Genomic DNA, 23,468 nt, shown 5'->3' on the forward strand with positions numbered 1-23,468 from the left:
CTCTGGAAGAAGAAAACATAGATTTTGTCAGTCTCTATGGAGCCCAAGAAAAGGGTCCTGATTGCATTCTGTCCTGATTACAGCTGTGCTGTTACTGAGTGTGGCATTCAGAATATGTACTGTGGTCACATGGCAACTGAACTCAGTTTCTGCATGCAGCAAATGGGAAGGCCTCTTAAATAGATGAGTTGTACAATCTGTAAAGTATCCAGTTCTTGACTTGGAAGTGACTTTGATAACTTCTCCTTCCTCAAGAACATTGTTTCCTACTATGCACCCAGAATGTGAGGTCTACTGATCCCCATGATGATCCTTCAATATCTACCCTGAACTCATGATGATGATTGGATTCAGCATTGTAATTGCATATGCCAGACTTTTCCACTTTGTCAACAGCCTCCTCCCTGGAGTATCCCCCAGTGTGCATGTCATATCCTGTTAGGTAGATTTTATCCTGTAGGACTCCTTCTCATAGTTTTATGAGCAAAGGTTTCATTTAATTCTCCATCATTTTTAGCACTTAACACACTGTTAGTGGTTTAAGAGGATGACACAATGCCTTGACTAAGTAGGTATAGAGTATTTATAAACTTAAAAGTACTTCTACATTGATTATCTTCTGCAATTTCCACAACTACCCTGTGAGGAATGGCAAATCCTTCTTTGACAAATGAGGAAACTGAGGCATAAAAAGCTGAAGTCACAGTGATGGTGACGGTACTAGATTTAAGATTAAGTTCTCTTGACTTCTAGTCTCAGACATTTTTGGTTAAATGTTGTCTCATCACATCATCATTCTCTGAAAACTATTCCCACCAGAAATCTCATTTTAATTAGATATTTTGTCTCTTGAAACTCTATAGAGTGTCTAGTGTTTACAAAACCATGCTGGTCGGAGGCCGGGTTGCCAAAAGTAACTAAAAGATATAAAGATAAAGATATAAAGAGATAAAGATATAAAAAGATATAAAGACAAAGCCAATAGGAACATTTTTTTTGAAGACTCTTTGAGACAGGATGGTGCATTGTCAGATCCACCTTGGCACTAAGTTGTTGAAAACTGTGTCTATCATGGGGACCACTGGGTGCCTTTCTCACAGCCTCTCCAGCTTGGTTTTACAACAGTGTTCAAATAGTGAGACCCTGTCCCAGAGCATCACTGGGCTTCCTGCCATATCTATGGATCTATGATCATGGTGTTAATTTTAGAACATGGAAGAAATATTAATGAGCATGAGTCACTCTTTACAAATAAGGATAGAGGATGTGAACTTAAGTGACCTGTTCTATCAGGGCAGTGGAACCGGGCAGGCTTCTTTATTCATTAACTGATTCACTTAGAAAACATTTATTTGAAACCCTATTTTGTTCCAGGAATTATTCTAGGTACTGGAAATACAGCTGTGGGGGGAGGGGAAAAAAGTCCAAAATCACTGAATAAAGTTTATATCCTAGTGGAGGAAGGAAAATAATAAAAAATTAAATTATAGAGTATATTAAATATGGCAACACATAAAAAAAATAAGCAGGTGTTTTTGTTTGGGTTGCTACAACAAAATACCACAGACTGGGTAGCTTAAAAATAACAGATATTTATTTTTTATAGTTTTAGAGGCTGGAAGTCTAGGTTCAAAGCTACAGCATAGTTACATTCTGGTGAAGTCCCTCTTGGGCTTCCCAGGTGGCCTAGTGGTACAGAATCTGCCTGCCAGTGGAGAAGTTGCAAGAGAGGAGGGTTCTATTCCTGGGTTGGGAAGATCCCCTGGAGAAGGAAATGGCAACCCTCTCCAGTATTCTTTCCAGGGAAACTCCATGGACAGGAGCCTGGTGGGCTATAGTCCACGGGGTCGCAAACCGTCAGCATGACTGAGCATGCATGCAGTGAAGGCCCTCTTTCTGGTTCATAGTCAACAGTCAACATGTTCTCATTGTGTCCTCATATGTTAGAAGGAGTTAGGAGAACTCTGTGGGTTTTTTAAAATTAACAGCACCAGTCCCATTCGGACTTCCCTGGTGGCTCAGATGGTAAAGAATCCGCTTGCAACGCAGGAGACCTGGGTTCGATCCCTTGGTTGGGAAGATCCCCTGGAGAAGGGAAAGGCTACCCACTCCAGTATTCTGGCCTAGAGAATTCCATGGACTATATAGTCTCAAGGATCCAAATTTATTACAAAACAAGCTTGCCTTATTAAACTTAAGATATACGGGGTCGTTTTCCTATTCGCAGGAGATGAGGGCAACGTTTTACAGAGCTGCCCCCAACCCTGACTTCTGGGATTTGATGCTAGCTGCCCCTCGTTATTTCAGTGCGTTCTCCATACAGGCAATGATCCTTTGGAGGATTAACCGCCATCAAACTGGGTAAGTACTAAGTATTGGATTCCTACACCTGTGTAAATCGAGTGCTCTGTGGGGCTGAAGAGCTTTCAGGTAACTATTTATTTTTCTTGTGGAATGAAAAGATTTTCTGAGAGTAAGTTTAAAGGTAGTTGAATACACATCAGCACTTGATCCCTATCCTTTAGGCATTGGATCTCAGATTTAAAGAGTATTTAAGAATCAGAATAACATGTATTTAAGCAAACTCTTCTCACTTTTCACTTTCACGCATTGGAGAAGGAAATGGCAACCCACTCCAGTGTTCTTACCTGGAGAATCCCAGGGACAGGGGAGCCTGGTGGGCTGCTGTCTATGGGGTCGCACAGAGTCGGACACGACTGAAGCGACTTAGCAGCAGCAGCAGCAGCAAGCAAATTCTAGGGGAGTGAAGGACAGGGAAGCCTGGTGTGCTACAGTCCATGGGGTTGCAAAGAGTCAGCCACGACTTAGGGACTCAACAACAGCAAGAATCAGTAGGAGTTATTTTAAAAATGTAGATTCTCTGGTCTTCAGAGATTTAGATTCATTCACTTTGGAATGGAGCCTATGAATTTGCACAGCAGGTGATTCTGACGCTGCTTCAGGATGAGGAGAGACACTTACTTTTGACATGGATGAATGTGTCTGTTACACAGTGTCTTTGATTCAGGAAGAAAAATTAGTAGTGTTTGTGGGAAGTTTATGGGCCGATTATGATCTTGAAAGAAATCCTCAAAGTGCATTTTGTTAAGCCAAACAAACTGTATGTTATAGAAAAGAGAAAGTGAATACATACAAGGGAGGTTTTTCTAATAAACTAGCTTTATTAAGTCATAGGAAAGCAGCATGTGGATAAATGTGGGACTTGTCATTGAAATAAAAAAGAAAGCATCAGTTTGAGATGATACAGACTTTTTCTGTGCGAAATAAGATTCTGCTAGTTGCTGTCTAAAGCCATCATACGTAATTATTATTATTTAGGCCCTGTGGCTTGTGGGATCCTAGTTTCCTGACCAGGGATCAAACCTGGGCCCCCTGCAGTGGAAGCATGGAGTCCTAACCACTGGTCATACATTTATTTAAAAAAAAAAAAAAAAGCAGAAAATATATACAGAGGTAACTTCTTAGGTCTCTAACAATTCGTAGATTCTTTGAATGTTTTCATTCAAATGTTGAAAGACAGAGGACCCGCCCACATTTTCATCATGATTTTCCCTTACTTTCTTCACCCCAGGGACTTCCTGGTGGCACAAAGCAATTTGAAACCCTTTCCAGATGTTCTGGTGAAAGTTTCCTTCTTACCATGGTAATACAAGAGTGAATCAGAGTTGAAATGACAGGGATTGTTACTAACTTTGAACAAGACATATAAACCACATGAATGACAGGAGAACCTATTACAAGAAGGATCTGTATTGGATAATTTCTGAACTCTATCTCTGAGTTCTAAAACCCCGAGTTCACATATAATCATATCTACCCTTTTGTAAAACTGTGTCCTGTTCTGGGAGAACTCACAGAATCCCATCTTTATACCTCATTCCCTGAGTAAACTCAGAGGCAACATGTCACACAGCAAGAACCCTCTCTTTTTTCCATCTTTTAAATGATTTATAGATAGCAAATACTTAATTCTACCAAATGCCTCATTACAATCAAGGAAAACAGTTACGGCAGTTTTCAAAAAAGAAGGTTTTAATTTGCATGTAATATGTCTTTCAAAATTCATTTCAAAATGCACTCACTGTCTTGTTTTGAATTCTTAGTGTCATTTTTCCCCCTCTGGCTCTTCTGTATGTAATGATTTGTCAGTCAATGGCATTCCTATAGGTACATCTCTGTCAGAATTCCAAAAGCACATTAGCAGTGGTAAAACAAAGCCCTCAGAGGTAGGCATATTTTACTGTAAGATAACATTCCCCTTTTAGGCATTGTTTGCCATGTGTCTTTGAACACCTAGGGATTGTATTATCTCATTGTAGCAGAAGGCTCAGTGTTTTCTAATGTAATTATGTGATGAGAGAATGTGGACTTGAGAGTGAACTATATTGGGCTGCTTATGTTTTTAAATGACAGTATAGTAACAATACAGTAAAATAGGTAACTGTAAATAACATACTAAGAGAGTGATATACAACTACATCTAACTGGAGGTACTGAGGACTTCCAGAATCAGTCTCTGTAATGATTAAATAGGATAATCTTAAATCAGCTTAATTTATTGTCTTTTGTTGTTTTGTTTAGTGGCTAAGTCGTGTCCGACTCTTTGCGACCCCATGGACTGTAGCCTGCCAGGCCCCTCTGTCCATAGGATTTCTCAGGCAAGAATACTGGATTGAGTTGCCTTTCCGTCTCCAGGGGATCTTCCTGACCCAGGCCACTGAGCCACCTGGGAAGCCCTAATTTATCATCTTTTCCTGAGGCAAATTTTTCCCCTATAGAAAGCTGCTGCTGCTGCTGCTGCTGCTGCTGCTAAGTCTCTTCAGTCGTGTCTGACTCTGTGCAACCCCATAGACGGCAGCCCACCAGGCTCCCCCATCCCTGGGATTCTTCTCCAGGCAAGAATAGTGGAGTGGGTTGCCATTTCCTTCTCCAGTGCATGAAAGTGAAAAGTGAAAGTGAAGTCGCTCAGTCGTGTCCAACTCTTAGCGACCTCATGGACTGCAACCTACCAGGCTCCTCCGTCCATGGGATTTTCCAGGCAAGAGTACTGGAGTGGGGTGCCATTGCCTTCTCCACCTATAGAAAGCAGTAAATCTAAATGAGACATTGGATATTTTATTTAATTTTATTATATTTTTTGCAGTCTAGTATTATTTTCTTTCTTTTGATTAAGCACCATTGTTTTCTTTTGGGAATTACTTCTTACTGTTTGCAGTCTTGTTAACTGACAACTCTGCCCTCAGCTGGTTAAGGTACAGGTCGTCCATAGTTGCTGTGTAACACAGGGAGCTCAGCCTGTTGCTCTGTGACAGCCTAGAGGGGTGAAACAGATGAGGGGTGGGTGTGCTGGGAGGGAGGCTCAAGAGGGAGGGGATATATGTATACTTATAACTGATTCTCATTGTTATACAGCAAAAACAAACACAACACTGTAAAAAAATTATCCTCCAATTAAAAATATTTTTTTTAAGTTTGAATCCATGAACCAATCATATATGTTCCTTCTCAAGATTTGACTCTTTTAAAATATATGTTAGTTGCTTCAGTCATGTCCGACTCTTTGCGACCCCGTAGACTATAGCCTGCCAGTCTCCTCTGTCCATGGAATTTTCTAGGCAAGAATACGGGAGTAGGTAGCCATACCCTTCCTCAGGGGATCTTCCTGACCCAGGGATTGAACCTGGGCCTCCTTCATTTCAGGCAGATTCTTTATTGCCTGAGCCACCAGGGAAGCCATATATATATATATATATATATATATATATATATATATATATATATAATTTAAAAAAATATTTGTTTTTTTGGCTGTGCTGGGTCTTTGTTGCCGCATGTAGAATTTTCTGGTTTCGGGACATGGGGGCTACTCTAGTTGCGGTGCGTGGGATTCTCATTGTTGTGGAGCATGGGCACTAGGGCATACGGGTTTCAGTAGCTGTGGCACATGGGCTTATTTACCCCCTGGCTTGTGGGATCTTCTTGGATCAGGGATCATGTCTGTGGTGCCTGCATTGGTAGGTGGACTCCCAACCACTGGACCACTAGGGAAGTCCCCAAGATTTGACTCTTGAAAGGAGTGATAGAAAGAGAAAAAATAGAACCCATTCATCCTCTGAGGGACCCTGATAAAACCCTAGACTGGTTCTTACTGCTTGCATCCCTGGAATTCTTTCCTGAGCACCATTCTGCACTTACTCCTTTGGTCTGTGAGTCACTCCATAGCCTTCTAATAAGTCCTTTTTGTTATTCAGGTCTTCCAAAACTTCCTCATTTGATGGACAAGAACTTGCACTCCTCCTCAATCTGTGTTATCTTTCTAAAGGATTCTATATATGGAATATTTACTTCTTTCTATGGATTGTATGTTTGTGTGCATGCTTGTGTGAATGCATGTTGGTATGTGAGACACATGTGCAGAGACCAAGATTTCATCAACATTTTTATGAGAACTTGGTCTTTTCTAATTAAGGGCAGTTGCTGGACTCAAAGCAGAACATAGACATATTCTAAGGAGTCTCCTTTAAGCACTCTCTCCATTCATTAGTGAATTTGTAAGCCCTATTTTAGTCAAATGAAAAGAGAAACATTCTTTTTAAAGTTGGTACACAATGCCATACACATACTAATCTCATAACAGGTTTGTGCTTAATATCCAGAGAAAGAGCTTAACTAATTAAATTCTATTAACTACTGTGAATTGAATATGAAAAAAATTGTATAAGCTTAGCAATAACAACAGTCCTGCAGTGTCAACACAAATTCCTTAAAGGGCTCGAAAGAATCTAGAAAAAGATGTTAGTCTAAAGATCTGAGGCCTGGAAGGTCTGAGATTTTGGACTTAGTCTTGAGTCTTTTATTGGATGACCTTTGATATTTATTTTTTATTTGACCTTTCGTGGTTGTAATTTTCCCAACAGTGGAGGGAAGATAACAGTTTGTTTCTTGTGTTTTTTGGCCATGCCATGTGGTATGGGGGATCTTAGTTCCCGACCAGGGATCGAACCCATGCTCACTTCAGTGGAAGCACAGAGTCTTAACCACTGGGCCATCAGGGAAGTCCCAAAGATGACAATTTATTTATCTACCTCACAAGATTGTATGAAGATCAACTAAGAAACCCTCCCATTATGCTAAGTGGAATAAGTCAGACAGAGAAAGACAAATACCATATGACCTACTTATATGTGGAATCTAAAAACACTGAACTCACAAAAACAGGGCTTCCCTGGTGGCTCAAATGGTAAAGAATCCACCTGCAATGCAGGAGACTTAGGTTCAATCCTTGGGCCAGGAAGATCCCCTGGAGGAGGGCATAGCAACCCACTCCAGTATTCTTGCCTGGACAACCCCATGGACAGAACAGCCTGGCAGACTACAGTCCATGGGGTTGCACAGAGTCGGACACGACTGAAGCAACTAAGCAACAGCAGCAGCAGCATAAAGACAGGGAGTAAATTGATAGTTGCCAGAGGTTGAGGGGTCGGGGGGATTGGAAATGTTGATCAAAGGCTTCAAACTTTCACTTATAAGATGAATAAAATGATCAATGCTGTATTACATAGTTGAAAGTTGCACTAAGATCAGAGCTTTAATGTTCTCGCCAACAAGATGGCAATTATGTGGAGTGAAGCACGTGTTAACACTGTAGTAATCATTTTGTAGTATATACATGTATCAGATGATCACATCATACTCCTTATAAGTACACCATGTTATACAGGCACATCTTAGAAGAAATATTGTGGGTTTGATTACAATAAAGTGAATATTGCAATAAAATGATTCACACCAATTTTTTGGTTCCTCACTGCATATAAAAGTTGAGTTTCCACCATATTGTATTTTATTAAGTATGGTATAGCTTGTCTAAAAAAGCAATGTGCATAATTTAATTAAAAATCCTATGTTGCTAAAAAGTGCTAACCATCATCTGAGCCTTCAGCATTTCTGTACTCTTTCGCTGACTGAGGGTCTTGCCTTGATGTTGATGGCTGCTGACTGGTCAGAATACTGATTACTAAAAGTTGAGGTGGCTGGGGCAGTTTATTAAAGTAAGACAGAAATGAAGTTTGCTGCTGCTTTTTCTTTACAGTTTCTCTGTAATCAGAGAAATGTTTGATAGCATTTTACCCAGAGTAGATATTCTTTCAAATTGGAGACAACTGAATTTACATAATATTCTAAATCCTTTGTTGTCATTTCAACAATCTTCACAGCAGCTTCACCAGGAATAGTTTCCATCTCAAGAAACTATTTTCTTCACTCATCCATAAGAAGCAACTCCCTGCCTGCTGAAGTATTCTTGTGAGATTGAAGCAATTCAGCTACATCTTCAGGTTCCACTTCCACTTTTAGTTCTCTTGCTGTTTCCGCCACATGTGCAGTGACTTCCTCCACTGAAATCTTGAACCCTTTACAGTCACCCATGACAGTTGGAATCAGCTTCTTCCAAACTCCTATTAATGTTCATATTTTGATATCTTCCCATGAACCATGAATTTTCTTCATGGCAACTAGAACGGTGAGCCCTTTCCAGAAGGTTTTCAGTTTACTTTGCCCAGATCCATCAGAGGAATCACTGTCTGTGGCAGCGATAGCCTTACAACATGTGTATTGTAGGTAATAAACTTGAAAGTTGAAATTAGTCCTTGATCCACGGGCTGCAGAATGGATGTTAATGTTAGCAGGTATGAAAACAACATGAATCTCATATATCTCCATCAGAGCTCTTGGGTGACCAGGTGCATTGTCAGTAGGCAGTAACATTTTTAAAGGATTTTTTTTTTTTTTTCTGGGCAGTAGTTCTCAACAATGGGATTAAAGTGTTCAGTAAACCATGTTATAAACAGATGTGCTGTCATCCGAGCTTTGTTGTTCCATTTATAGAGCAGAGGCAGAGTAGCGTTAGCATAATTCTTAAGGGCCCTAGGATTTTAAGAATGGTTAAATGTGTAGTGGCTTCCCAGGTGGCAGTAGTGTAAAGAATCTGCCTGCCAATGCAGGAGATGAAGGAGACGGGTTCAACCCCTGGGTTGGGAAGATCCCCTGGAGGAGGAAATGGCACCCTACTCCAGTAATCTTGCCTGGAAAATTCCATGGGCAGAGGAGCCTAGTGAGCTACAGTACAGGGGGTCACAAAGAATAGGACTCAACTTAGTGACTAAGTACGGACTCACGCAAGTGAGCATTAGTCCCTAACAAGAGAGTCAGCCTGTCCTTGGAAGTTTTGAAGCTAGGCACTGACTTCTCTCTAGCTGTGGAAATCCTAGATGGCATATTCTTCCAATAGAAGGCCGTTTCACCTACGTTGAAAATCTGTTGTTTGTTTAGTGTAGTCGCCTTTGTGAATTTTCTTAGCTAGACCCTCGGATAACTTGCTTTTTCACCTTGGGCTTTCATGTTATGGAGATAGCTTCTTTAAACTTCAGGGACCAACTTCTGCTGACTTCAGATGTTTTCTGTGTGGTCTTCTTACCTCTCTCAGCCTTCATAGGACTGGAGAGAGTTGGGGCTTTGCTCTGAATTAGGCTTTGGCTCAAGGGAATGTTGTGGCAAGAATTACCAGAGTGTGACACAGAGACAGAATATGAGCAAATGCTGTCGGGATTATTATGCCAATAGACTTGCTCAACGTAGGGTTCTCACAAACCTTCAGTTTCTAAAAAAAAAAACCAACTCAATATCTGTGAATCAAAACAAAGTGAGGCACAATAAAATGAGGTATGTCTGTATATCAGTTGTATCTCAATAAAGCTGGAAAAAACTGAGGTGAACTTCAAGTAGTTCAAGGGAAGTATTCTTTAAATTAGAAGCCCATAAAAGTAAAAGACAAGATGGCAAATAAAAGAAGTAGAAAATAATTAATTCACTGTATGCAAGGGATTACATGATTTGCACAGAGGACCCAAAATAAATGAAACCATTGAAAAGCAGATTTAAAACAATGCTAATCACAACTGTACAAAAATGTGAGGCTTTAACAAAAATGGACTTCCCTGGCAGTCCAGTGGTTAAGATTCCATGCTACCAATGCAAGGACAGGTTTGATCCCTGGTTCAGGAACTAGAATCCCGCATGCCACAGATCAGTTCGGTTCAATTGCTCAGTTGTGTCCAACTCTGGGACACAACCCCACGGACTGCAGCATGCCAGGCCTTCCTGTCCATCACCAACTCCCAGAGTTTACCCAAACTCATGTCCATTGAGTTGGTGATGCCATCCAACCATCTCATCAAGATTGAAAAAAAAGAGGGGGGACTTACTTGAAAGCCAGTTTTACGAGGGGAGCTCCCAGTTTTCTTTTAATATATTATTTCTTTTACAGAGGAGGTCATAGGAACCCACTCCAACATTCTTACCTGGAGAATCTTATGGACAAAGGCGCCCCATGGGCTACAGTCCATGGGATCACAAAGAACTGGACATGACTAAAGTGACTGAGCACACGTGCACGCACCCCCCTTTTGCAAGCGTATAACATGGGAATTATTATCTACCAGTCAGTTACTATTTCTTAAGTTCTCTGCTAGCTACATTTTTATTGTCTCAGCCCCCCAAATAAAGTGAACTGAGCAGTCTTTATTTTACAGAAGAGGAAACTGATGCAGAGAAATTAAATTACTTGCCCAAAATGGTAACTGAGATTCAAATTCCCTGAACATACACTTCCACCCAGAGACTGGCTTGACCACGTGACTTGCTTTGGCCAGTGAGATATTAGCAAGCATGATGTAAGCAGAAGCTCAATAAGGGCTTTTTCTTTGAGGGCTTGTCTTCTCTGCAGTTCTTCCTATTGGAACTATGAGACTACCCAAACCAGCTATGTGAAGGAGAAGGGAAGTGCCCAGAGGAGGGTCACAACCAAGACCCCAAACACATGGCCTCAGTTGATCACTGATCACCATAACAAATATGATAGAGTGATTCCCTGCTATGTGTGATGAGGACATTAGCATGTACAAGATTTCCTCTCATCTCACTCTATCCATCATCCAGGTATTAAGAGTTCTTTTTTAACTTACAGAAATATATAAAGTACTATAACAATGATTCTTTTTCCCTGAGAACTTTGTAGAACTGTGCTCTGTTGTAAAGGGATCTGAGGGCAGCATGGTTTCTTTCCCTGTGACACTGATTGGCTTTTTTTTGGTATTTTGCTTGATTTGTTTTTATCTTTGATAATGGCCTAGCTAGCACATAAAGGATAGCATACCTAGAATGTAAGCTGGTGTGGACTGCTAGACATCAAGTTTACTTCAAACATAGCATATTCCTTTAGTCTGTAGCATTTATTTTCTTCATTTCAGGAAACTTTTCTTGTTCTATATTTTCTTTTTTTTTTTTTCCTGCTTTATTTGTTTGTTTCCTTATATCCCAATATCTTTATGTTAGATCCTCTTTAACTTTCTTTCTTAACTCTTAGCTTCTCTCTAATCTCTTAGATCTTTCTTCCTCCTCTTCTTTCTCCTTCACCTTCTTTTTGCATTTATTATTTCTAGCCTTTTCTTTGTGAGAGCAGTTCCATAGTCAGCAGAGCCTTTTTTCTTCCCTTTGCTCTATCTAATTTATCTTTTCTTAATTTGGGCAAATTCAGTTTCAGTTTTTACAACTCAGAATCATGGCAAGAAACACAATTGACCTACCATGCTTAAGATTTAGAGATACTATGAAAAGGATTACTGTTGGGATGGGGATGATGTTAAGAGAAAAAAACCCCAAGAGATAGATCCCAGACACTACAACTGCTTGAAGATGCTACCATCCCTAGGACTATAGCACAAGGGGAGGAAAGGGTGTTCCTGGAGTCCATTGACAGTGAACACATGGAAGAGGGGATCCTTCCCATGTAAGCTGGAGTTGTGGAAATGGCAACCCACTCCATTAATCTTGGAGGGAAAATCCCATGGAGAGAGGAGTCTGGTGGGCTACAGTTCATGGGATCACTAAGAGTCAGGCATGATTGAGCATGCGCATATGCATGGGTGCAGGGAGAGAGAGGGAAGAAATACCTAAGATTTTCCCTCCTCCCACCCTCTAATTTCCAACCCTCTTGGAAGCCTGAGGACATGGGAACAAAGGTGGTGAGTCTCAGGGGTCTGCTTCGCCTGGACCAGAGCAAGGCAGAAGGGTGGGGAATGGTGGTGACAGTGGTGGGTGGAGGTTGGCCAATGAGAGTAACCAGCACAGTCTTGTCAACTCATGTTACTGTCTTAGAAGATTTTTACTCTTCAACAGGTCTCAAATATTTACTCTGTTCACTGGACAGTGTGTGTCTGCATATGCACAAACACATACACACGTGTATGTGTGCGTAAGTACATGTATGTGTTTGCCGAGTATCCACCAGTATCTTCATGAAGCCTGATCTTAACAAATTTGAGGGACGGTATAATCTTTAAAGCAGGAAACAGATGGTATCTTAGAGAATCTCTGCAAATAATGAGTCCACTTCGTTTTCTGTGTTCATCAGCTCTATTTTGTTTAAAGAAAGAGAGAAGAGCCACAAAAGTTTATAGCCAGAGAACAATATTACCCATCCTCAATTGTTTTTCTCAGACTAGCAAATTTCTTTTTATTTCATACTTTTGCTTTATTGATTTGTTTTTGAGCCATAAAAAGTTGAATTTTTATTCTTACCACTATAATTTGGTTATGTTTTATTCCCTGTTAGTAAAATGGCGTGCTGAAGTCCATGGGGCAAAGAGTCAGACACAACTTATCGTCTGAACAATGACAAGTAAAACGATTTTTAGAAAATATTAAAAGAGTTCTGTGTAAAGTGAATATGCATTTGTGTCTTCATAGCACCTCTCTGGTGAACAGTCCGTGAAGTTTTGCTGTAGTTTAAAGGAATGGGGAGAAGCAGGGAGTGGAAGAAGGGGGTGGAATTATTAGCTATAAAGATGATGCAATGCTAGAGCTCCTGCGGGCCCTCTTTGCCACTTTGAGGGGGAGAATCAGTCCAGAGCAAAACAGAGACAGAGGGAAAAAGTCAAACCCTCGAAGACATCATTGAAGCACCATGATCTAGCCGTACGTCAGGTTTATTGTTTGGACTTCCTCATTAGTTAGAAAGCTAGACAAGTCTTTGTTTCAACTACATTTGGGTAAGATTTCTGTTACTGAAGTACAAGTACAAGTGAAAGTCACTCAGTTGTGTCCGACTCTTTGTGACCCCATGGACTGTCCAGTCCATGGAATTCTCTAGGCCAGAATACTGGAGTGGGTACCCTTTCCCTTCTCCAGGGGATCTTCCCAACCCAGGGATCAAATTCAGGTCTCCCGCATTGCAAGTGGATTCCTTACCAGCTGAGCCACAAGGTAAGTCCCTTATTAATATATTATATTTCCCAGGGATCAGCAGGGAGAAGAGTGATTAAACTTCAGAAATAGATAGGCCTGCACTTTGGAAAAGAGGACCCTTTTGAAGGGGATGAATGTAGTCAATGAAGAAAGAGAACACTTAGCAACTGTGTGGAAAACAAACAAACAAACAAACAAAAGATAACAGAACAAGCAATAATAACAAAATAGGGGAAGAACTTAAATCCCCAAGACCCCACTTGAAGGTAGGGCAGCCTGTTTTTCATGCCAGTTGATACGTCTGATTTGCTTGGCTGCTTCTAAGTCGCTTCAGTCGTGTCCAACTCTGTGCGACCCCAGAGACGGCAGCCCACCAGGCTCCCCTGTTCCTGGGATTCTCCAGGCAAGAACACTGGAGTGGGTTGCCATTTCCTTCTCCAATGCATGGAAGTAAAAAGCGAAAGTGAAGTCGCTCAGTTGTGTCCGACTCTTAGCGACCCCATGGACTGCAGCCCACCAGGCTCCTCCATCTATGGGATTTTCCAGGCAAGAGTACTGGAGTGGGTTGCCATTGCCTTCTCCGAGATTTGCTTGACTAGGTGAATATTCTTTCTTGTTTTTCCAAAAAAGTTTGTTCCTTACAATGTATTGGATAATTTCCTTATGGAGGAAGGAAACATTAGGAAGTGAGCATGGGGGTGTTATTACTGTATGTTTTTGTAATTTCTTATGAAAATTTGTAATTATTTACAAATTTTGCTGTTTTATAATTTTGTATCACTGCTGTTTTTTTTTTTTTTTTTCCCTGAGACTGCAAGTTCTTTGGAAACAAGGATTATATCATATCTTGTTATGCCAAGATACCTAGTGTTTGGTACATTGTTGAACAACACCAATCATGGAGCATAGAACATGTTTGTGGCAGAAACTAGAAACTTTAACTGGGAATCAAAAACAGTTGCCTTGGGTCTGATGGAGGTATCTTGCTCCAAGGAATGGCACAAAAATAGAAACCTCAGAAAGGTAAGGGACCAAGGACCAGCTTATGGCTTAAAAGTATCATTAAGCATCTGATCTACTTTGACATTGTTAAAAAATTATTTTCAAAGCTGCAGCAAGTAGTATACATCTGTTTTGTATCAAAATTTAATATTGTGCTGATTTTGTGAATGACAAAATGGTCTATTTTACAGCCACAGAATTTCAAGCCATCACTTTGTGACTAGGAATATTTTGCCTTTTAAAATTCTAAAAACTTATCATGGATACTTTAGGAAACTAAACTTTGGAGGTCATAATAGAGCAACATTACTTCATTCTTTTTCTTAAATGAAAAGTTGTAAAGCATATTTCGAAACATTGTGATAAAGATTCTAAGTGTAGTTATAGTTTTAATTATCTGATTGTTTGGCTTAATGCCATCTTACTGAGCCAGCAGACCAGCTATTCAGAATTAGGTAACAGGTTGGCAAAACATGACATCATCATTTGTGACAGTCAGACAGTTATAAAACAGGTGAATTTAGCCTTTAGAAAATGCTACCTTCTCCTTCTAACCTGATCCCCCTTTTCAGTGCTCTCTTTCTTTCATTCCACACTATCTAAGAAAATAATCAAAATACCAATCTGGTCATGTCATCTTTGATTGAAAGTGGCCCAATGGCCTTTGCCTCCTGGTAGAATAAAATCCAACTTCCTCTGCAGGATACATAAATTTTGGTTTTGTGATATGGACCTTTCTTATCTTAGGAATCTGCCAGTGAATTTGATCCCTTTCTGAGTTCACTGTTATCCCACATTATTGGAGATCAAGGTCTTCTAAATAGCACACTTCTTCCTCATTTGATGTTTCGAAACTAATTGAGAGATCAGACAAAAGTATAAAGGTATATGGGAACCAAAATATGACCTCTGTTACCAATAGAATATTAGAGAAATTCCCATTGGTGGACAAGTGGGCTTCCTAATACCAATTCTCAGAGCTACCATCCCAGTAGATGGTCATACTAACCAAGGCATAGGCAGTGCAGGATGAGGGCAAGCTCCCCAACTTGGTCCCTGTGTGCCCCACAAGGTACTTCCCTGCAGGCAACCTAGGTCCCAAGCAGAAGGGGTGATGGGGCTGGCCTTCTTACACCCAGTCTCTCTCTTCAAATTTTCCAATCTTGTTAACTCATTCTTCCTCGGAGGAGGAATGAGTGAGGTCAAGGTGAGGTGGGATGAGGAAGGCCAGATTTATGATACACATGAAGGACCCTCCAGGGAACGTGAAGCATAATAAGTGGAGAAGCATCATTCCAGTTAGACAGACTGCCTTTCCAGCTTCACTTTTCTTATTGCCAAAGCACAGAGGTTTTTTTTTTTTTTTTGGTATGTATGTCTAGTTTTTTTTGCTTGTATGTCTGAAAACATCTTTATTTTTTCTCTTGCTTTTGAATGATTATCTAGCTTGATGGCTTTTTCAGAAACTTCACAAACCACCTTCAGTGGATACGTGATGTAGGCAAGGAAAAGTGCTAAGTTCGGGTGGTGGCAGAGCGGTTCTACCTTCTAGCCACAGGTATCGGTCTATATTTTCTTTATGTATGTGGGTTTTTGCATAATGCTATTTTTGAAAAAGACCCTGTCAACAGACGGATCTTGGGAAATGTTATTGTAGACTAATCCTTCTTATAAAAATAGTGAGAACAAATACTTAACTAGCACTTTATATGTCAGGTACACTAAGTAATGTGTGTGTACAAACATTGGTGAGGTGAAGTGAAGTGAAAGTCACTCAGTTGTATCCAACTCTTTGCGACCCCATGGGCTATACAGTCCATGGAATTCTCCAGGCAGGAATACTGGAGCCTTTCCCCTCTCCAGGGGATCTTCCCAACCTAGGGATCAAACCGAATTGCAGACAAATTCTTTACAGCTGAGCCACAAGGGAAAACATATTACTTTATTTTTCAAAACAAACCGGTGAAATCATTATGATATCCCTCTTTTATAGACGAGGAGATTGAGGCCTTAACAAATACCTTTTCTGAAGTTACATAGCTAGTAAGAGGTACAGCTGGAATTTGACCCCAGTATTCTCAATTCAGAGTATATATTATAAATGAATGTGAAATGTTTGTACGTCACTGTGAAACGTAGAAAGTTGGAATGAATCCCACATCTGAATGCTGGAAGGGGAGGATGAGAGCCTTGACTTCCTTGCTTTACTGCTAGACTTTCGCTATGCCACCACACCACTTTCAGGGTGTCAGCTTACTCTGTGCAGATGTGATGCTGACTCTGGTCAGCGCCACGATTACTGCTGCTGATTTAGTGGAGATGATTCCAAACTTGGATATTCTACATCCCACTTGACTTTACCAGTTAGACGACTCAACAAGCTTCTCAAACTTAGGCAGTCCCCAAAAGACCTTGTGGTTCCACACCCCACACACCTTTTTGCCCTACCTGCTTCTGTTTTCAGTAAATGGCATCATCTTTTGTCAGTTGCTCAAGTCAGAAACTTGTTTGTCATCTTTAATTCCTCTCTCTCCTCACCTCCCACATCCAACCCACAAACAAGTGTTTTTGATACCAACCCCAGATACAGCTGGAATCTGTATAATTCCCTCAACACCATCGCACAGCCCTCTTAAGGAAAACAACCCAGTAGCTATTACTCCCTCTTATCTTTTCCTATATCTCTGCAGAATGAGCGCCCTCTATATACCATCTGTTTCTTCAGAAGTTTACACCTCAATACACTCAATAGCAACACTACCCAATCCTTTTTCTTGTTCTGGAAGCTTATTTTGTGGGAAATAAATTGTCACAAACATCTCAGAATTTACCATGAAAAATTTCTTTCAAAAAGCATAAGAAATGATAAAATACACATCCTACAGTTGTCTTATCCCCAGTTTCTGTATGCTTGATCTAATGTCTAATTCATATGGTTACATAATGAATTTGGGCATATTTTATGGAAATTTGCCACACAAAAAAAAAAAACAACTTTTGCTATCTGCTTCAGTATTTAACTTTTCAAGATGTGATATCAAAATATATACTTGGGAAAATTTAATTTCAAGTAAAGTACTTAAACTATTGAACTTGTTTAGTTTGGACATATTTTAATCTTCTTGTTGTTATACTGGCATGTTATAATTAATGGCCTATTTGAAATTCCATTAAATCTTTTATTATCAGAGGTTCATAACTGCAGCATAAAATTTCTTCTCCGTACTGAAACTTGTTATACAAGGTTTCAGCCTAGAACCAATTAAAAAAATTAGTCATTAAATAGTTCGTCTTTGAATGCAGACTTGTCATTTTCATTAATTTTTTGACTAAGCTGTTTAGCCAGGTCTATACTGCTCCATGCTAATACTCTAAAAACTGTTTTTGAAATGTTCGTAGGAATGGTGATGAGACCCATAGGAAGAATATGTCTAATTTTAGACCGGGAATGGTGTGCCTCCCCACTCCCTCTCTAGTGTCCAGTGTCCTTCAGTCCAGTATCTTTCTGGCTCATGATTGCTATCAGGTAAACCTTTGTTCCTGCTCCAAGGTTGCCTGTCCTTCAGTCCAGTATCTTTCTGGCTCATGATTGCCATCAGGTAAATCTTTATTCCTGCTCCAGGGTTGCCTATCTGTGCAGGATGGTGTGTGGAATCTTATTCAGACATTCAATGAATTCTCCTGTTTTCAGCCCACATTCATCTCCCATGTTGAGGAGTACACAGTACCACAGGTGTCTGAGGCTCCTCAGGATTCTTCAGTGAAAGTCAAGTTGCTTCCTGGTTAGAGACATGGAATAATGCTGAAGAGTAGTCACTTGAGTTCCCGTCTTGTATACCATATGCTGGCCTTTTAATCTTAGGTCAATCATTCAACTTTGAGTCTCAGTCTCATCTATAAAAAGGGGATGGCAAGCTATCACAGTTTTTGTGGGATCAAGTGAATTGATTAGGATGAGGTTAAAAAGGCAACAGAGGGCTGGATTAGGCAGGACACAATAGATCACTGTAATGACCTGGTTTTTACTCTGAGTGATAAGGAGAGCCATTGAAAGTGGAGGAGTAAAATGATCAGATTTATATTTTTTAAAAATAGAAGTTTTACCATTATAATTTTCTGGAAGGTTAAATGTCTGACAGATTGTAAGGGAAGAGTTAATGTTGATTGGAGGGATTTTGGCTTTAGCAGTAATGGAGTTTCCATCAGGTGGGATTTGGTTTGGTGTAAAGGGAGCTGCAAGAGAAGGCGATGGCACCCCACTCCAGTACTCGTGCCTGGAAAATCCCATGGACAGAGGAGCCTGGTGGGCCGCAGACCATGGGGTTGCTAAGAGTCGGACACGACTGAGCGACTTCACTTTCATTTTCACTTTCATGCATTGGAGAAGGAAATGGCAACCCACTCCAGTGTTCTTGCCTGGAGAATCCCAGGGATGGCGGAGCCTGGTGGGCTGCCGTCTCTGGGGTCGCACAGAGTCGGACACGACTGAAGCGACTTAGCAGCAAAGGGAGCCGCATTTTGATTTTCTGTTGGACGTCCAGATAAAGTGCTGGGGAGAGAGTTGTGGACATGAATTGTAAATGAGAGAGTTTTTGTATAGAGACTATGTTTAATGCCATGAGAAGGGATTAGGTGGACAATGTGGTGAGTGTAAACAGAATACCAGGGACGGAGCCTTGGGGCACTCTACCAAGAGCTCAAGGTGAGGAAGAGAACTGGAGATGAAAAGGGTTGCTCAGTGAAGTGTGAGGAGTCTAAAGGAGTGGGTGTCCTAGAAAGCAAATGAAGACAGTGGTTAGAGAAGTGAGGATTAATGTTCAATGTGGCTGATAAGTAAGATTAGAACTATGAATTGATTATTGGATTCAAACAGTGAAAGTCATGGATGATGACAAGAGTAATTCTCATGGGGATTTGGTCAAAAGTAAATGAAGTGGTTTTAAATAACAACAGAAGGAAAGGAATTGGAGGTAGCAAGGTGGATAAGTCTAAGTGAATTTTTCTGAAAATTGAATAAAAGAAATGGGGTGGTAGTTTGCAGATGTTGGAGACAAGAGCTGATTATTATTATTTTTTTTAGAAGAGAGAAACAATGGCTTATCTCTATGTGATGGGAATCAATCTTGGTGGCCAGAACTCTAAAATGTTATAGTCTAGTTTTGATGTAGAATCTTTACATATAGTAGCTAATTAATGAAATCTATGGTCACAGCTGTGTTACTGTGTTTATAAGAGAAAAACATTTGTAAGCATAAAGCACAATGATTAAGTGCATATGTGAAGTTTTGTCTAGCTTCAGAATTCCAATATATGTACTCGGTTGCTTCAGTCGTGTCCGACCCTTTGTGACCCCATGGACTGTGGCCCGCCAGGCTCCTTTGTCCTTGGGATTTTCCCGGCAAGAATGCTGGAGTGGGTTGCCACACCCTCCTTCCGAGGATCTTTCTGACTCAGAAATCGAGTCCATGTCACCTGCATCCCCTGCATTGCAGGCAATTTTTTACTGCTGAGGCACAGGGGAAACCCTCCAACCCTCAACTTCAAAGAGTTTTGATGAGGATGCCTTCAGTCTACTGGTATTTATTGAATGTCTGATACATCCCAGGCATTCTTCTAGGTGCTGTGTATATTAGCACTGAACAAAACAGATAATCAATGCTCGTGCTTTTTCACAATGACTGGCATATAAAAAGCATTCAGTAAACACAGGTTATTCTCATTGTTATTTTCATTGTTATCATCATCATCATTCTCATCAACATCAGTATGGGCCAAGTAATGTCTGGAAATACTCAGAAATATGGAATATAATAAATGTTTGAGAGAACAGTGAAAATATAAAGAGAAAAGGGCACAGAATAAATCTATTTTTTGAAGATGAAAACTCAAAATAGAAGGTAGAAGAAGAGATACTATGGCTTGATATAAAAGTGAACACTCATAAATTAAATTGAATGGCTGTGAGGGAATGAACTCTCACAGGTGCTATTCAGGCAGCAACATAAGGAATGTTGTATTAGGTGTTTTGACTTGGCAGTGATATGATAGTCTTGGGAGTTTCTAAGATCTCTTATGGGGCTTCCCTGATGGCTCAGCGGTAAAGAATCCCTCTGCCAATGCAGGAGACTTGGGTAGGATCCCTAGGTCAGGAAGGAGATGACAACCCACTCTAGAGGGGAGCAGGAAATGGCAACCCACTCCAGTATTCTTGCCTGAAAAATCCTGCGGACGGAAGGCTACAGTACAAAAGGCCACAAAGAGTTGGACACCACTGAGCTACTGAGCACACAGGCACAGCACACAGGATCACTTACGGATCTAAAATGTAAGAATTCTATAAAATTTCTATAAATATAAATAATTGATCCTGCTTGGAGTTTTGGCTCATGTGTTCTTAGGTGAGCCACTTAACCTCTTTGGGTGTTAGTTTTGGATCTCATCTGTAAAAAGATGAGTCCACTGACAATTACCTCTAATAAATCTTTAGCTCTAAAAACACTAGTGAATGAAAACCACCTGAGAAATTCTCCCCACTTGCTTTCAGTGTTTGTTTTTCTTGGAGCTAGGAATGTGGAGAATTCTGGTATTTGCATAATATATAATTCTATGATTCTTACTTTTCTTTTCCATTACATGAATTACATTTGAAAGAAACTTTGTTTCGCAAGCAAGCAGAGATGGCTCAGTAAATAAAAACTGTATTTCAGAGGGAATAACATGCAGTATAGGCAAGATCACTTATTCTTTGTACTGAAACCTAAGTTATTAGAAGTGAACAAAATTGCAAACAATTATTGTGAGAAAGAGATCCTGCTTGTTGATCTTAGGATGTTGACTCTGAGAGCTGGTTCTGTGGTGCCTGGGAGTATTGAGAATAAGATAACCCTTCCTAAAAAACCCTTTTTTAAATGTATCTTTTTTTCCCCTTTGGTGCTCCATCCTCCTTCCTCTGCTTCTTCTCTTTGCCCTTCCTTTTTGCTCTTTCTAAATAAGTAGTTATTTGAGTATCTATTATATGCTCACGTAAGTGATGAAGGATCGGGGCAAGGGAATAAGACTCGGTCCCTCATTTTGAGGTATTTGTAGAGTATATCAGGAAAGAAGGAAAAAAGAAAATACAATAAACGTAGGTCTTACAGTGACCTCGCATTGTATTAAGTGCCAAGAAGACAAAGATTCATGCCTTCACGTGGTGTATAGTCTGGTATTTGGCAGCCATCACTCATTTACTCCCCTCAACACCCTGTGAGATACTTAGCATATCCTCATTTTACAGATCAGAAGAAATTGGTCTATGTGTGTTTGAATCTAAAGCCTATTTCTCTTCACTACATTGTGCTCCCTTACAGGAACAATAGAATGTAATTGGATCTAGTGCACTGTGGGATGGAGTTGACTGTATTTATAAGATATGAGAAAAGGAGAAGATATTACAGATTGTTGGAAAGATGGGTGAGGACTTTATGGAGAAGTGGAGTCTTGAGTCATTTTCTCCATTCATTCCTCAATGAAATATTTATTAGGGACTTTATGCCAAGCGTAGTGCTATATCTGGCTTAGTTATTTGTGACAGACAAATTTTAAAAAAGATTGATGCTTACAGATAAAATTATAACCAAAATTCGTAAAATATGTTATATAGGGCACAAAAGTCATCTTTCATATTTTTTACCTTCCCAAGTTCAATTGACATAAACTAATTTCAGTTTCTTGAATTAAGAGAATCTCTAAGATCTTATAAAAAGTCAACCAAGATTCTTACTTTATATTAGGTTTTCATTTAAAACAAACATTTAGCACCATGTTTCCCAAATGCAGTTGAAAAAAGTAATCACTTGGGGTACTTCTTAGAGATTCCCCCCAAATCTGAAAAGCTATATTTTTAACAATGGCCCCAGTTTGTTTTTTATCATCAGCAAATTTGGAAATCACTAATTTAGCCCAAAGCCACTGAAATTTAGCCTTTGATTTCATGATAATCAGCTCAGACTTACACCGTCCAAGTTGGTTTGGCACACAGCTGCAAATGTCAGTCCGATCATCGGGCCCAAAGTACTTGAAATTGGCCTTAAGTTTTGATGAGAGAAAAGCATTCCAAACCAGAGTTAGGTGAACAAAATTTGAGGTTATTAAATTTTAACCTATTAATAAAGGGAAGAAAAACCATATCAGTGTCATCTAAAAATTCTAACATTAAATTTTTGAGGGAAGAGAATCATATGGTGTAGGTAAAAAGATGGTGTCAGTATCATTCATTTTAGGTTTATACATGAATATTTAAAGCAAATCAAATATGATAGGAAAGATGGAATTCTGTTTTTGTTGTTGTTATTGTTGTTGTTTAGTTGCTCTGTTGTGTCTGACTCTTTTGTGACTCCATGAACTGTAGTCTGCCAGGCTTCTCTGTCCATGGGATTCCCAGACAAGAATACTGAAGTGGGTTGCCATCTCCTTCTCTAGGGGATCTTTCTGACCCAAGGATCAAACCTGCTTCTACTTTGGCACGCAGATTCTTTACCACTGAGGCACCAGGGAAGCCCAGTCTAGTTTTTAGGAAAAGATTATTGTTTTCTTTTCAGTTTTAATAGAATTCAAGGCTGAACAACAAGGGGTGACCAAGAATTTTAGTGACAAAGTTTTTGAATCCTAGAGGAGGATTAGTAAAGAAAAAAAAAATCTGTTTATATATAAAATGCCTAGCAAATATTTCTTAATGGTTATTATGATAAGCTTTCTCAAACCCTGAGCTTTTCTTTTTTGTTTCTTTTTCTTTTTTGATTAGGCAGCTCAGGGCTGCCTTGTGGTACAGGGAAGAAAAGGTATTTTAGCATTTCAGTCCTTAGTGGTAAAGACTAAGGTGATCTGTTCTGGATATTAATCTATATGCTTAGGTTTCTGTTGGTCCTGGACTTAACTTACTGAGTGGTTTTGTGAAAGTAACTTAACTGCTCTGCTTTTCGTTTAATCTCTGTCAAAGAAAGGTAACAACACATATTCTATAAATCTTGTTCGATTGTTCTGAATGTTAAATGAGATAATGGGTGGTGTTAATACAGAGAGTTACTAAACTCCACTGATAATCATAAAACCTATGAACTTTGTCTCAAATGGCCTGAAAAAGCATTACTCTGTACTGTTTAAAA

The sequence above is a fragment of the Ovis aries genome, chromosome 2 (assembly GCF_016772045.2).
Source record: "Ovis aries strain OAR_USU_Benz2616 breed Rambouillet chromosome 2, ARS-UI_Ramb_v3.0, whole genome shotgun sequence".
Classification (NCBI taxonomy): domain Eukaryota; kingdom Metazoa; phylum Chordata; class Mammalia; order Artiodactyla; family Bovidae; genus Ovis; species Ovis aries.